Raw genomic sequence first — 14,433 nt, forward strand, 5'->3', positions numbered from 1 at the left:
CGACTTCATTTAAGTTTTCTTGAAGGACTGCAGATAATCATTTTATTTCATTTGTTGATCATTAGCAAGGAATACTGTGACAATTCATTTACTGCCTAATTCCTGATGTATGTATTTTGGGACAAAAGTCCCGGCTTTGACTCTTAAGTTGTTGCTGTTTCTCAAGGGTCCCTCAGCAGTACCCAGGTGAAATGGGTACTAGGAGTGGGTACAGAGAGCCACCCTGGATACCATTATATGGGGTTTTATACCCTGTGAACTTTATTAAGGGACATTAAATACCAGCGAATCTTTCACAGGTGGGATGTAAATTGTTCTTTTCCTTTCCAGCCACTGTCTCTAACAATGGTGCAACTGGTAGAGAAAGGTACGTTATTATTGTTTACAAAGTTACGGACTTGATTTGCCGAAGTGCAGGCGTCAACTAACCAACAACAAACAAAACTACACCGCCTAAAACTAAAACTCACTATTACAAACTGTCAAGGTCCATGCCAACATCAGAAAATTGATGGAGAACAACCTAAATACTTGCGAGCTGACGTCACTGAACGGGAACAGACAACGTAGGGAGAACACGAGAGAGGAGCGACACTGCAAACACGTGTAGAAAGCAGGGTCTTGATGACTGGTGGACGAGGAGCAGGTTCAGTCAGCTCGCTATAAGCTGCGCCTGAACTGCCATCAAAGGAGAGGGAGACGGACGAGTGAGGGGAAAACGGAGGAACACAAAACTCGATGGCAACATTCACGTTAGAAACCCATGTAATATATGGAATATAAAATGTGGAACAGGAGAGCTTGTATGTTTACATGCACTGATCTGCTATTTCAGCGTATTACCGCTTTGTGGTGCTGTTCTTCAACTGTCTGCTGACATTCGGCTCCTACTTCTGCTTTGACATCCCCAGTGCTTTGCAGAATCAGTTCCAAGGGGTAAGTAGGAGGTACCAGGAGCTTTAAAATGTCCTTATTCAATGATTCCTTCTCATAAATGCACGTTGGCATAACTGTTTGCTGTCAAAATTCCAAAGTCGGTAACTTTGTGGCTCTGCATTTTATAGTTTGCTTCCTTTCACCTGACAGAACTTGACATGTCCCAATACAACGGTGATCAATGGGACCGTTGACTGTGTGCTGGGACTGGGTTTGAGCCCTCAGCAGTACAATCTTCTTCATGCTGTTTTATCATGGATGCAAGTTCTCTCTCTCTCCATCTCTCTCGCTCACACACACACACACACCCACACACTGCACAACACAAATCACTCTTTTCACAGCCTCTGATATTTAGATTATGACTTTTCATCAATATACTAAAAGTTGTTTTTGAACTGCTGCTTAAAAGGGGACGTATTATGAAAAAACAAAAAGTCACTTTTAATTTTTTCTACATTCATATTCGGCAGTTTCGGGTCATTACAAACCCCAAAACTGCAAATGGAAGTTTGACAGATGCATGAAAACGACATATTATGGTGGTTTTTCTCGGTTTTTCTACTTGTTCCAGCAGCTGGCTAGAATTGAGAACAAGCTCTTATAGTACTTCTGGAGATTCACGAGGAAAAACAACCAATTCTCAAGGCTGAGTATTATTAAAGGCTTGAGAAAAGCAGTCATCTTCATCAATGTCCGGCCCGGGTTTAGCTACAGACACTATTTGTTGAGAACGTGAATTGATAGAAAGTGTTGCACGGTCACCAGCCGAATAAGCGGTTGTCTGAACATTGGGGTGTCTGACCAATGGCGTTAACCCCTTCAGATCTCATCTCAAGAGTTTCTCTATCTGTAATCACATGTTCTGTTCCACAAAACACCGGTCCTGTGGTCTTTACCCGGTTTTACGGTATATATGCACCACCGTTACCGGGAACCGCCACTGGTGCTCCGGTCACAGAGACCGATTTTGACCAGCAGGTGCTGGTGCCACGGCCGTAATGGCGATTGGGTGTGCTCAGACCATCAGGGACTAAAGGGTTAAAGGGGACATATTATGAAAAACTCACTTTTCCCATGTTTCTACACTATAATTGGTGATTTGGGGTCCTTAGAAAAGTCATAAATTTTTAGTCATCTGTAACATGGGTTGATTACTTTGATTGGCCAATTTAATCAACTAATCAATCAATGAAAAAAAAGTTAATCCTAAAGTTCCATGATCATCCCCACATCCACAGACAATTAGCATGTTAAGGCTACATTTTGAGAAGCTTCTAATACTAATACATCTGATTCTGTTCTCTTATTAGGACTGCAATTGCGTCGGCTGTGTTTGGATTCCTTCTTGACAAATTCGGAAACGGCTGTAAGTTTACATATACTGTATATTATCTATTCATCTGCTCAACAACCAATTTATGCTAACTGATGGATAATCGATTGTCCCTCTGTTCTTTCTGCAGTTGGAGTGTTTCTGTCCTCCTTTATGTGTGTTTTGGGCTCATCACTGTTTGCACTGGGCTCCCACTTCAAAGGAACTCCCTATCTGCTGCCCCTCATGCTCACAGGCCGACTCCTGTTTGGAGCAGGCTTTGGACCACTATACGGTAAGGTCATTTCATACAGGCTCTTAGCCATGTCACCTCGCCTCAGTAAATGTTTTCCTTTGCATGTTCATCAGTTGTTCAGAACCGCATCACAGCCTTCTGGTTCAAAGGGAAGGAGCTAGCCTTGGCGTTTGGTATCACCATGGCTTTCTCTCGCCTCGGTTCAGTCCTGAACTTTTTCCTCACCCAGAGTTTTGAGGAGAAATATCACATGCAGTGGACACTCTGGGGTGGTAGGATTATGGTGCCACTGAATAATGATTGTGTAAAGAGAGTTTCTCTTCATACTATGTAGTTCAGGATCCTTTGTTTTGCAGGTGCATTGTTATGTGGGCTGAGCTTTGTAGCTGCCATTATAGTCATTAAACTGGACAATCTCAGGTTGAAGCTGCAACATCTTGTCGGTGCCATCGAAGAGGAGTCCCGGAAAGTGGTATGAACAGTGTCTGACATCATCTTTCTCAGGAAGTGATTGTTTGTGGAGTTAATTATTTGTCTTTCTGTGTGTTTGTGTGTAGAGAATTCAGGATGTGAAGCTCCTCCCATTAAGATACTGGTTGCTGGTTCTCACCATCATGTTCTTTTGCAATGGCATTTTCCCATTTATTGCAGATGCTAGGTAGGTGTGTCAATACAATAGGTCTTTCAATAGGTCAAGATTGAAAGAAATACACCACTGTGTTTATTTGGATGTTTTAGTTTGTTTCACAACAAAAAAGAATATTCTGGTTTATTATCTTTTAATGACTATTTTACTTTAAACCGCAACAGAAATAAATCACAAAACCATTGCATTGATATGATCCAATATACATGAGCACTTATAGCATTTTGCAAAACTGACATGATTGTGTATTTTCCTGTCCAGTAAATTCATTCAGGATAAGTACAGTGACTACAGTCAGAAGGAGGCATCTTATGCTGCCAGTGCAGTTTATGACAGCTCAGTGATACTCTTAATCTTCTTGGGAATTCTCATAGTGAGTATCTCTAACCCAGATCTGTCTCTAAACTGTCCAGAAGTTGCAGAAAGTAATGTCAAATATGCAGATATGTTGTACAACAGACATTCTGTTGTGTTGGCTGCAGGATTACGTGGGTCTGCGGGGCATCTTCATTGTGTCCTGTGCTGTCCTCACACTGCCTGTCTTTGCACTCCTGGCATTCACCTACGTCCCTCCTCTCGTCTCCACCATATGGCTGGGAATCACCTTCTCTCTTGCCTATGTGAGTCGAGATCTATTTTAATTTCTAACACATGTTCTCTCTAAAAATAGTTATTATTTTATTAACCTTAGTCTCAACGTACTCTAGCAGTAAATATATATAGTTATCAGACATGTTGTCGTTTTCATCAAAAGTGTTAATGAAGACTGTTGGGTCAAAATACATTAATCAGTGCTTCTATATATCTATAAGTACAACAAATAATAACTTTATTACTATTTTTTTTAGTCTGCAATAGAAAATATTTGAATAAAATAAATAAAATATTATTATCTGCGCTGTCTCTTGAGGGTTTGTTTACAACAACTCTTCTTCTGCTAATACTCCCTGTGCGCACTCTGACAATCAGGGCGCCACTGCCAACTACTGGAGTGGATGTGCAATTACACTTTAATCTTGTATGGGGGGTCGCGCCCCACCATTTGAGAACCACTGCCTTAATCAGAGTTCAAACATGGACCCGAGTAAGACAAAGACAAAGACAAAGAAAATCAGTCAACAGTTTTTTAATAATAAAAAAATAGTCTTCCAATTAAAATGCTGTATATTTGATATCTTTTTTGAAGGTCAGTAATTAATCTTAACTTGTCATAAACAATGACTGTAAGAATCAGAATCAGAAGTAGTTTATTGCCATTGTCAGTGAGGGTGTAGCGTTTGCCATCCTGCAGCAGTTCTTGCGTGTGGCAATCACCAAGTGGTTCTAACTTAATATTCACGGAGAAAAGAAGGACAGCACAACTCCACTGTATCTCATCTGGGAAACGAAACTCAGACGATTTATTTACTACTGCGCATGCTCAGGATAACTCAGGTACACGCAGCATGACATCACTCAATATGCTAATTAACATGAATTTGCTACATGCTATTAAATATGCTCAACACTCCCACTCAAATACATGTGTATAGCTCTCTATAGCAGCAAACAAAAAACAAAACATAACTCCAAAATGAACATTTTGGCATACTGACAGTGTTCTACAAAACTTCAAAACATTTACATCTGCCAGTTCACTTTATTCTCCAAACAAATACCCTTTGAACTTCTCAAACGTAGCCTTTGTCACCGGCTTAGTGAAGACATCAGCAACCATGTTTGCAGTAGGGCAGTACTCGATAGATATTTTCCCTTCTGTGTGTGCAGACCGTACAAAGTGGTACTTTATATCTATGTGTTTGCTCCTCTGTCTGCAGACTGGGTTCTTAGATAGAGCTATCGCTCCCTGGTTGTCTTCATAAACTGTGACTGGTACATGCTGGTTACTATCCATCCCTTTAAGCAGTTGTACAAGGTACATACTCTCTTGAGTAGCGGCTGCTAGCGCCATATACTCAGCTTCACAGGTGGATAGCGCCACTGTTGGCTGTTTCCTGCTCTTCCAGGATATAACTGGACCATTCTTACTTAAGCTGAAACAGTAACCAGATGTGCTCCTCCTATCATCCTTGTCAGCTGCCCAGTCAGCATCACTGTATCCCTCAAGCTGTGAGCTTTTCTCACCTTTCTGATAGTGTAGTTCTTGGTCCATAGTACCCTTTAAGTACCTCAGCACGTGTTTTGCTGCAGCCCAATGCTGTTGCTTTGGCTCTGCTAGATGTTGAGATAGCTTACTAACGATCCAGCTCAGGTCAGGTCGAGTACATGTCATAATGTATATCAAGCTACCTACAACCTCTCTGTATCCTGTTGAGTCAGTTACTTCACCCTCACTGTCAAAGTTTAACTTCTGTTCACATGGGGTGGCTCTCGGCTTGCATTCAGACATTTCAAACTTTGCTAACATCTTCTCTATGTGTCTCTTTTGAGTCATTTTGATCTCTCCCTCACTCTGTTTGAAGTCAATTCCCAGAAAGTGTTTAAGTGGACCCATATCTTTCATCTTAAACCTTCTCTTCAACATGTCTTTCACATCACTGAGTAAGGTGTTGTTACTCGCCGCGATGATTAAGTCATCCACCCACACTAACAGAATTACTTTCTCGTTCTCAGATTTTCTGTTATAGACACAATGATCAGCATCATTTTGTACAAAACCATTCTCTGTAAGGTGATCATGCAGTAACATGTTCCAGTTACGCCCAGACTGTTTTAAGCCATATAGTGACTTGTTGAGTTTACACACTAAGTGTTCTCCTGTTTTTGATGTTACCTCAAAACCTTCAGGTTGCTCCATATATACCTCACAGTCCATTGGAGCATGGAGGTAAGCAGTCTTTACATCCATTTGATGCAAGGTGAGGTCCTCCTGTACAGCGACCTGCATCAGCGCTCGGACGGAGGTCATGTTGGCTGTCGGTGAAAAAGTTTCAACATAGTCAATCCCTTCCACTTGACCGTATCCTTTTGCGACATATCTGGCTTTAAAAGTCTCAGATCCTTCAGGGCTCTCTTTCACTGCATATACCCAGCGACCTCCCACTGCTCGTTTGCCTCTTGGCAGTGGGGTCAGAGTGAAAGTGTCATTCTCTGCTAAAGAGTTCATCTCCTCTTTCATCGCATCAGCCCACATTTTTGACTTCTTAGAGTCCATTGCCTCTTTAAATGTTTTAGGCATGTCATAAATCACCCTGTAGAAATAATCTACATTTTCACATTCGTCATCATTACACTCAGCTCTACACTGGTACTCCTTTAAATATTCTGGAGCCTTTCTCTGCCTTTTAGGATACCTCCTTTCTCCCTGAGTACTATCTGTCTGGGTCGGACCTGCCTCAGCAGTCACCTCAACACTAGACTCTGTACTCTCTTTAGGCTGAACCTGGTTGGCGACCTCTTGTGGTGTATTACCATAACGCTCCAGGTCGTCCCCCATGTCACAGTCTGTCTGAGTGTGGCTATCTGCACTACTTTTAGTGATGAATTTTACCAGCCTATGTTTTAGGACTTTTCCTGTCTCAGGATAATACACATTATATGCCGGACTGTATTTATCATAGCCAATAAAAATTCCCTTATCACACCTGGAATCCAGCTTCTTTTTATCTTGCTTGTATGTGTAGCACTCAGAGCCGAATATTTTCATGTTGGACAGGTTAGGTGTTTTTCCTGTGAAAACACGGTAAGGTGTTTGCTCCAGCCGCTTGCTGTAGCACCTGTTCCGGATTTGAGCTGCTGTCTGTACAGCATATGTCCAGAGCTGCTTTGGGAGGCTGCTCTCCAATAGCATACATCGTGACATCTCAAATAAGGTTCTCCAGCCTCTTTCAGCAGTTCCATTCTGATGAGGTGAGTAGGGTGCACTCGTCTCGTGCCTTATCCCGTTCCTCCTCAGTAAAGACTGGAACTCCTGCCCGGTGAATTCTGTACCGTTATCAGATCTTATGCACTTTATCTTTCCGTGTGGAGCTACATCTGCTATGAATTTTTCTGTAGCTTTTGCCGTGTCACTCTTTGCTTTAATAAAGTATGGAAAAATCATCCCACTGTAATCATCAGTAAATGATATTGCATATCTGTACCCATCTTTATCTGCTGGTTCTATAGGGCCGCATAAGTCTGTGTGTACTAGCTCTAGTACTGTCGTAGCTTTAGCGTCTGCCTCTCTGTTTCTACTCTGTGTGAACTTGCCCTGTGTGCATATTTCACAGCTTTGGTTGTTCTTGTCATGTTTCCCTTTTATTGACATCCCTTCAACAACCTTTTCTAATTTTGCCACATCATCAAAATTGCAATGACCAAGTATTTTATGCCACGTCTGAATATCATGACAACCACACGCTTCATCAACATTTCCAACCTCTACTGTGCTAAGGTAATACAGCCTACCATACACATCCACCTTGAATTTGGTGCCATCTTTGTGGACCAGCCAGTCATCACCGTCCTTGAAGCGAACCTCTGCTCCGTTGGCTGTTGCTGCTTTGACAGAAAATATGTTTTGCGGGAACGATGGGATGTAGAGCGCTTGCTTAAGCCTCGTTGTCACGCGTCGTCCCTCGCTGTCCAGCAAGCAGACTTCAGCGTCTCCCCTCATCTTTGCCATTCCGCTCACCTTTGATCCGTCAGCAAGCTCGATCATGTGGTCCTCGGGTTTGAAGCTCTTGTCCACCGTTTTGAACTTCGTGGCGTCGTTGATCATGTGTGTTGTGGCGCCGCAGTCGACCATGAGACCCTTTTTGTCTCCTCTTTGAGTGGGACAGTCACTCATCCTGAAGAAACAGAAAGAAGCAGGCTCTGCCTCCATTTCTCCATCCGCTTTCTTCACCTGGTCCCGTCCTCGTCCTCGACCGCGCCCCCTTCCTCGCTGTGGCGTGTCCCATTTCCGTTCCTCTCTCCTCGCCTGGTATTCATCAGGACATAATCCGGCCATGTGTCCCCTTTTACCGCATGCGTAACACTCGACATCAGCGAGGTCCGTTTTCTTTCCTCTTCCTCTTCCTCGTGGCCTTGCTGCCCCGCTAGTCTTCATCACATTGTCTCCTTCAACATTCACGTCGCTCTTCCCATATTTCTCAGTGCTCTCATAACTTCGCAGTTTCGTTTTAAACTCGCCGAACGTTACAGCGTCATTGGTCTGGGTGATGTGCACGACGAACGGCTTGTATGCGTCGGGCAGCCCCTTAACGACCATGGCTATCTGCAGCCCGTCACTAATGCGCTCGTCTGCTCTTCTCAATGACGTGAATATCGTCTCTGCTCTGATGATATAGTCAGTGACAGTTTCGTTGCTAGCTTTATGGAGCGAGGAAAGTTCACAGTATAAACTCACGACTCGGGGTTTGTCCTTTCCCGCGTAATGCTCGCGGAGGATCTCCAGCGCTTTTCTCCCGTCGCGCTTCGCGTCCCTCATTATCAGCGACAGGCTCTTGTTGTCCAGGCATTGCACCAGCTCCGCATATGCCTCTCCGTTCTTCGCCGCATCTTCCTCAAGAGCCGCTTCGTCTTCCTCACTTATCTCCGGGTCTTCCGAGATAACTCCTCTGAGGCCGCGTAACTCCATGTGCGCCAAGAACCGCGTTTCCCAGAGCTCGTAACTTTTCTCGTCGCCGTCGAATAAAAGTCTGAACCATCTCTGGCTTGCATTACTGGGCCCATAACCTGTAGCGTTTGCCATCCTGCAGCAGTTCTTGCGTGTGGCAATCACCAAGTGGTTCTAACTTAATATTCACGGAGAAAAGAAGGACAGCACAACTCCACTGTATCTCATCTGGGAAACGAAACTCAGACGATTTATTTACTACTGCGCATGCTCAGGATAACTCAGGTACACGCAGCATGACATCACTCAATATGCTAATTAACATGAATTTGCTACATGCTATTAAATATGCTCAACAGAGGGTTCACAGACCAGGAACGTTTCTCGGTGAAGTCGTGCTACATCTACCATTAACGACAAAATACAAAAACCATACAAGTACAGACACATCAGCAGCAGCCGGAGTGGTTACACAGATGTGTACTAGCAGCAGTAAACTAGCGTAATCACACAGTGCAAATGGAACAGTGCAAGTTGTATTCAGGAGTCCGGGACAAAATTATTAAGTGTTCATTAGTCTTACGGCTGAGGGAAAGAAGCTGTTCTTGTGGCGGGAGGTTCTGGTCCGGATGGACCGTAGCCTCCTGCTTGAGGGGAGAGGGTCAAAGAGTCCATGTCCAGGGTGGGAAGGGTCGGCTGTGATCCGACCTGCACGCCTCCGAGTCCTGGAGACATACAGGTCCTGGAGCGATGGCAGCTTGCAGCCGATCACCTTCTCCGCAGCACGTACAATGCGCTGCACTCTGTGTCTGTTCCTGGTGGTGGCGCCAGCGTACCACACGGTGATGGAGGTGGTGAGGACGGACTCCACGATGGAGGTGTAGAATTGCACCAACATCTGGGTAGCAGCTTGAGTTTCCTCAGCTGACGCAGGAAGTACATCCTCTGCTGAGCCTTCTTGATGAGGGAGCTGATGGTCGGCTCCCACTTGAGGTCCCGGGTGATGGTGGTGCCCAGGAAGCGGAAAGAGTCCACGATGGAGATGGGGGTCGGGGAGTATGTGAGGGCGAGGGGGGACGGTGGGGCTGTGACTTCAGGCGCTCAAAAGACTTCATGACTACAGATGTCAGCGCTATCGGTCTGTAGTCATTAAGTCCTGTGGTCCTTGGCTTCTTGGAGACAGGGACAGTGGTGGAGGACTTGAAGCAGGCTGGCACATGACAGGACTCCAGAGAGGTGTTAAAGATGTCTGTGAAGACAGGAGTCAGCTCACAGGCACAATGTTTCAGGGTGGAGGGGGAAACATTGTCCGGCCCCGCAGCTTTACGGGGGTTCAGCTTTGTGAACTGTCTGTGCACATCCTGCTCCTGGATGCAGAGGACAGTTGGGGTGGGGGGAGAGTCTATGGAGGCATTTGGCGGTTTGCCCTCCATGTTGTGGGTGGAGGAGGGGGTGACTGGAGGGTCCGGATGGGTGTGGGGGGCTGGTTGGTCAAAGCGGCAGTAATGGATATTTAAGCGCTGGGCAAGCGGCAGGTCGTTCAGAGCTCGGGGGGCTTTGGGCTTGTAGTTGGTAATGGCCCTCAGGCCCCTCCAAACTGCTGCTGGAGTCTGCGCACATATACTGATTTAGCCATCTTCAGCTCCCTGCTAAACCTGTACTTCACCTCCTTGTAGCTGTCTCCTGCGTGCTGCCTCTTTCTCACGTCTGATCTGGCTGAGCTTCGGCGTGAAGCAGGGCTTGTCGTTAGCGTAACTCACCCTGGTGCGCGTTGGTACAATGCACTCCTCATTGTAGCTGATCCATGAGGTCACCGTGTCCGTGTACTCATCCAGGTTGTCCGTAGCAGCCCTAAATATGTCCCAGTCTGTCGTCTCCAAACACGAGCGGAGCTCCTCAACAGCCTCACCAGTCCAGATCTTGGATGTGCTTGCTACTGGTTTAGCAAGCTTCAGTCTCTGTCTGTATGCTGGGATGAGGTGGATGACCACGTGGTGTGATAGTCCGAGGGCAGCACGTGGTACAGCGCGATAGGCCCCGCTCACCGTCGTGTAGCAATGGTCCAGCGTGTTCTCCTCTCTGGTGGGGAATTTAATAAACTGTCTATATTTGGGAAGTTCCTGGCTCAGATTTCCCTTGTTAAAGTCACCAAGAACAATAAGAAGAGAATCAGGGAAAGTCCGCTCCAAACATAAAATCTTTTCCGCGAGTGCACGTTGAGCCTCGTGCACGTCGGCGGCCGGCGGGATGTAAACAGCTGCCAGGATGAATGAAGCAAACTCGCGCGGGGAGTAGAATGGTTTGCAATGAATGAAAAAATATTCCAGAGCAGGAGAACAGTGTTGGGCGATCGCAGTCACGTCGGTGCACCAGCCGTTGTTAATATAGAAGCAGAGTCCGCCGCCTTTGGCCTTACCGGAGAGCAGCGGGTCACGATCCGCGTGCAGGAGGCAGAAATCCTCCAGCTGGAGCGCGCTGTCCGGGATCTGTGCGCTGAGCCACGTCTCCGTAAAGCACAAAACAGAAGAGGATGAAAAGTCCTTATTTCTCCTCATCAGCAGCGCCAGCTCGTCCATCTTGTTGCTGAGAGAGCGGACGTTGGAGAGGAATATTCCCGGTAAGGGCGTGCGAGATCCGTGCCTGCGGAGTCGGACGAGCGCGCCGGCACGCTTCCCTCTTCTCCTGCGTCTCACTCGTTTCACCAAAACATGGACTAATTCCGCAGCAGAAACTAAAATAACGGGCAAAAGGTCCGTGGGAGTCGTTGATCTAAAGTTTAGAAGCTCTTCACGGGTGTAAGAGCACGCAGACGCACAATTAACATGAAAAAACAAACAACACAGAACGCACGAGAGCACCAGGGCGACCGTAGGAGGCGCCATCCGGAAGTAGTCATAAAATGTGGAAATCAAAATGAAAGTGTTGTCAATGTGAGGATGCTAATGGACTTGTCCTTGAGGCAGGGAGGGTATTTATTTTTTACAATAAATCTTCCAAAGTTTGGGTATTCAGGTGATTGCGTTTTTTAGTTGCGAGTTCTCCTGCTTTAGACAGACAGGCAAACCAACGCAGGCGAAAACATAACATCCTCGGCGGCGGTAAAAGTACACAGCCTATAAGCAAACAAATGAAGCAAAAGAACATGCAAAGCAGAGGATGGACAGACATAGCCAAACAAAAACAGGAGCACCGGAAAAAATCGCGATACTTGCAATCACGGGGATGGATGCATGCATAATCTGTCAAAGAGAGCAGGGTCTGTGAAAGGACTGAATGAGGAGCAGGCGTGTCTCGTTATGCTACATCAGTCCATCCTCAGCTGTCCAGAGAGGGACATAGGGACGGAAGGGAACACAGAACTTGTCCTAAACCTAACCAGCTGTGCTGTATTCCAGGTGAGCTTCTGGCCATCAATTTCCCTCGTGGTACCTCAGGCGACTCTGGGAACTGCCTTAGGTCTGGCTGTATCCTTGGAGATGATTGGAGTTGGCGTGTCTAATCTGGTTATTGGAACGATTTTGGGAACTAAGTAGGTAGGAGGGATTGCAGTGCATGATGCAGTACATTAGATTCATGCTGACCTTCACCATTCTCTGGACAGTCAAAGTATAATTCCACTGTGGCGTTGGCAAGGGATGATGATCTTCATGTTGGCCAACACCATCAGCTGCATCATCACCTCAGTGCTGCTTAACATTGTTGACCACAGACAGGTCAGTCATCCCACACGCTGACTGTACAGCCAGGTGTTCAATGTGTTGAGTTGCATTCTTTGCTCTACAGGGTGGGACCCTGAACAAATCAAACAAGAGGACCAGTCAGCAAAATGAGGAAGAAAACGGCACGATTCTGTCTGTACGGAGAAAGTGAATGTAAATGAAACCCAAACAAGTTAGCAGCATTCATCGTATTCTTAAGGAGTTTATAAATATCTCTCTCATACGCTGTGAATTAAACGAGATCAGTCTACTTCCGATATTTAATGGAAGGAAATAATCTGTCATGGTTCTGTTTTCTTATTATTCTAATGATTGGTTTTGTTGACCTGTCTTCTGTTTGTATAGACACATCGACTCTCTGGCTCCTCACTTACCTAAGTTTTTACTATTCCTACGCTTTCATTGATTGCTCTCCTGTTTGGTCGCTGCCAGAATTTGCATTTTCTCCACGTGTCTGTTATTCCTGCCATTCTCTCCATCTGGTTCCTGCCAGTTCGCTCGCCAGCAAGTATTTTGTGTAACATTTGGAAGATTAATGTTAATGTTATGATTATTTAACCCTTTTTCAGCTCCAGCCAGCCGCTAGGGATTCAGTCAATTTTTATTATTAGGCTGTGCGTTTGTGTTCTCCTTTTTGCTTTCTGGACTCCAGCCTGTCCCTCTGTTTGTTTTAGTACCTTTTTACTATGGGCGGTGTATTTCAGTTACCATTTTTCTGGCACCTGCCCATCGTTGTTTTGTTTCGGGTTTGGTGCTGTCGCAGCTTGAGGATGATCAGTTTTTTTTCCATTCAACTTCTCCCTTCTTCTCAAATCCTCTTCCTGCAATCAGGATTTGCCTTCTCCTGTAGTGCGTTTGGGTTCTCACCTGCCTTGGTCTGTCACAGTTTTGCTATTAAAACTACTACCACCTTAGCTCCGGGTGTTACTCCCTTAGAGTTTAATCAAGGATCAACATCGTTGTTAGGTTTTAACAGCCATTTATTTGGACAACCGGTCTTGAGCTTACCCCAATAAGGTCAAATGATGCCCAAACAATGCTGTCAGAACTATAACAGACTTAAATTAATTTACGGATTAGAATTGACATAAAATGACAAATGCACATGAAACAAATAAGCACAATTCTAAAAAACACAGGCTTGATTGGCTTCATGTGGCATTCGCATATCCACTAATTAACAGAGAAAAGCAAACAAACTGTACCTCATTGGCCATAGAGACTCCAAGGGAATGAAGATAAGGTTTCACCACTTCTTAAACATTACTTTTCAATTACTTGGCCCAGTTATTGTGAGACAGAGGGAGAGCGTTGACTTGCCGAGCTCAATCAGGGGGAGAGTGTCTCTACTACACACACACACACATGGCGCGATGACGCCAATAATCTCAGGACGGAATAAAAATGCTTTGAATCATCCATGCATCCATCTTCAAACCCAATTACCCATGGCTGAATGTGGCAAGGATAAGAGCGATTGTGTTGACTTTAGGAACAGGAAAGCCACTGTGCTTTCTGGGTTATCCTCGAGGACTGAATTGAATTAAAATGCATTTGAATATCCTGCTTCGAAACAGATGCACACGCGGCACCAACCACACAACCTCCAGCTCTCATTAGCAGAGGTGAAGCTAGTAGCTACTGGACTCAAAATTATCAGCTGGATAGAAATATCGCTCTGGGTAAGTAATAATATTCCTATATGTACAAGCTGAATGTCTGGTTTCTGTGAAATTCTCAACTTCAAATAGTTATGGGTTCTGTATTTCGCTGCAGCACCTGTAAAGTGCCTTGAGATAACTAAATAAATAAAGCAAACATGGTTGGTAAGCACTGTTGCCTCACAGCGAGATGGTCGTGGGTTCGTCTCCGACTTGTGGCCATTCTGTGAGGAGTTTGCATGTTCTCCCCGTGTCTGCGTGGGTTCTCTCCGGGTTCTCCGGCTTCCTCCCACCACCAAAAACATGCAGCCTAGGCTGATTGGTGACACTAAATTGCCCGTAGGTGTGAGTGTGAGTG

At 45.3% G+C, this 14,433-nt stretch overlaps 1 pseudogene; it reads left to right on the forward strand.

Moving 5' to 3' along the window:
• Window positions 1–345: 345 nt before the first annotated feature.
• The window catches only part of LOC137910434 (lysosomal dipeptide transporter MFSD1-like), a 15,995-nt pseudogene continuing 1,907 nt past the window's right edge, over window positions 346–14,433 (forward strand).

This window comes from Brachionichthys hirsutus, chromosome 21 (genome assembly GCF_040956055.1).
Source record: "Brachionichthys hirsutus isolate HB-005 chromosome 21, CSIRO-AGI_Bhir_v1, whole genome shotgun sequence".
NCBI classification, from domain to species: Eukaryota; Metazoa; Chordata; class Actinopteri; order Lophiiformes; family Brachionichthyidae; genus Brachionichthys; species Brachionichthys hirsutus.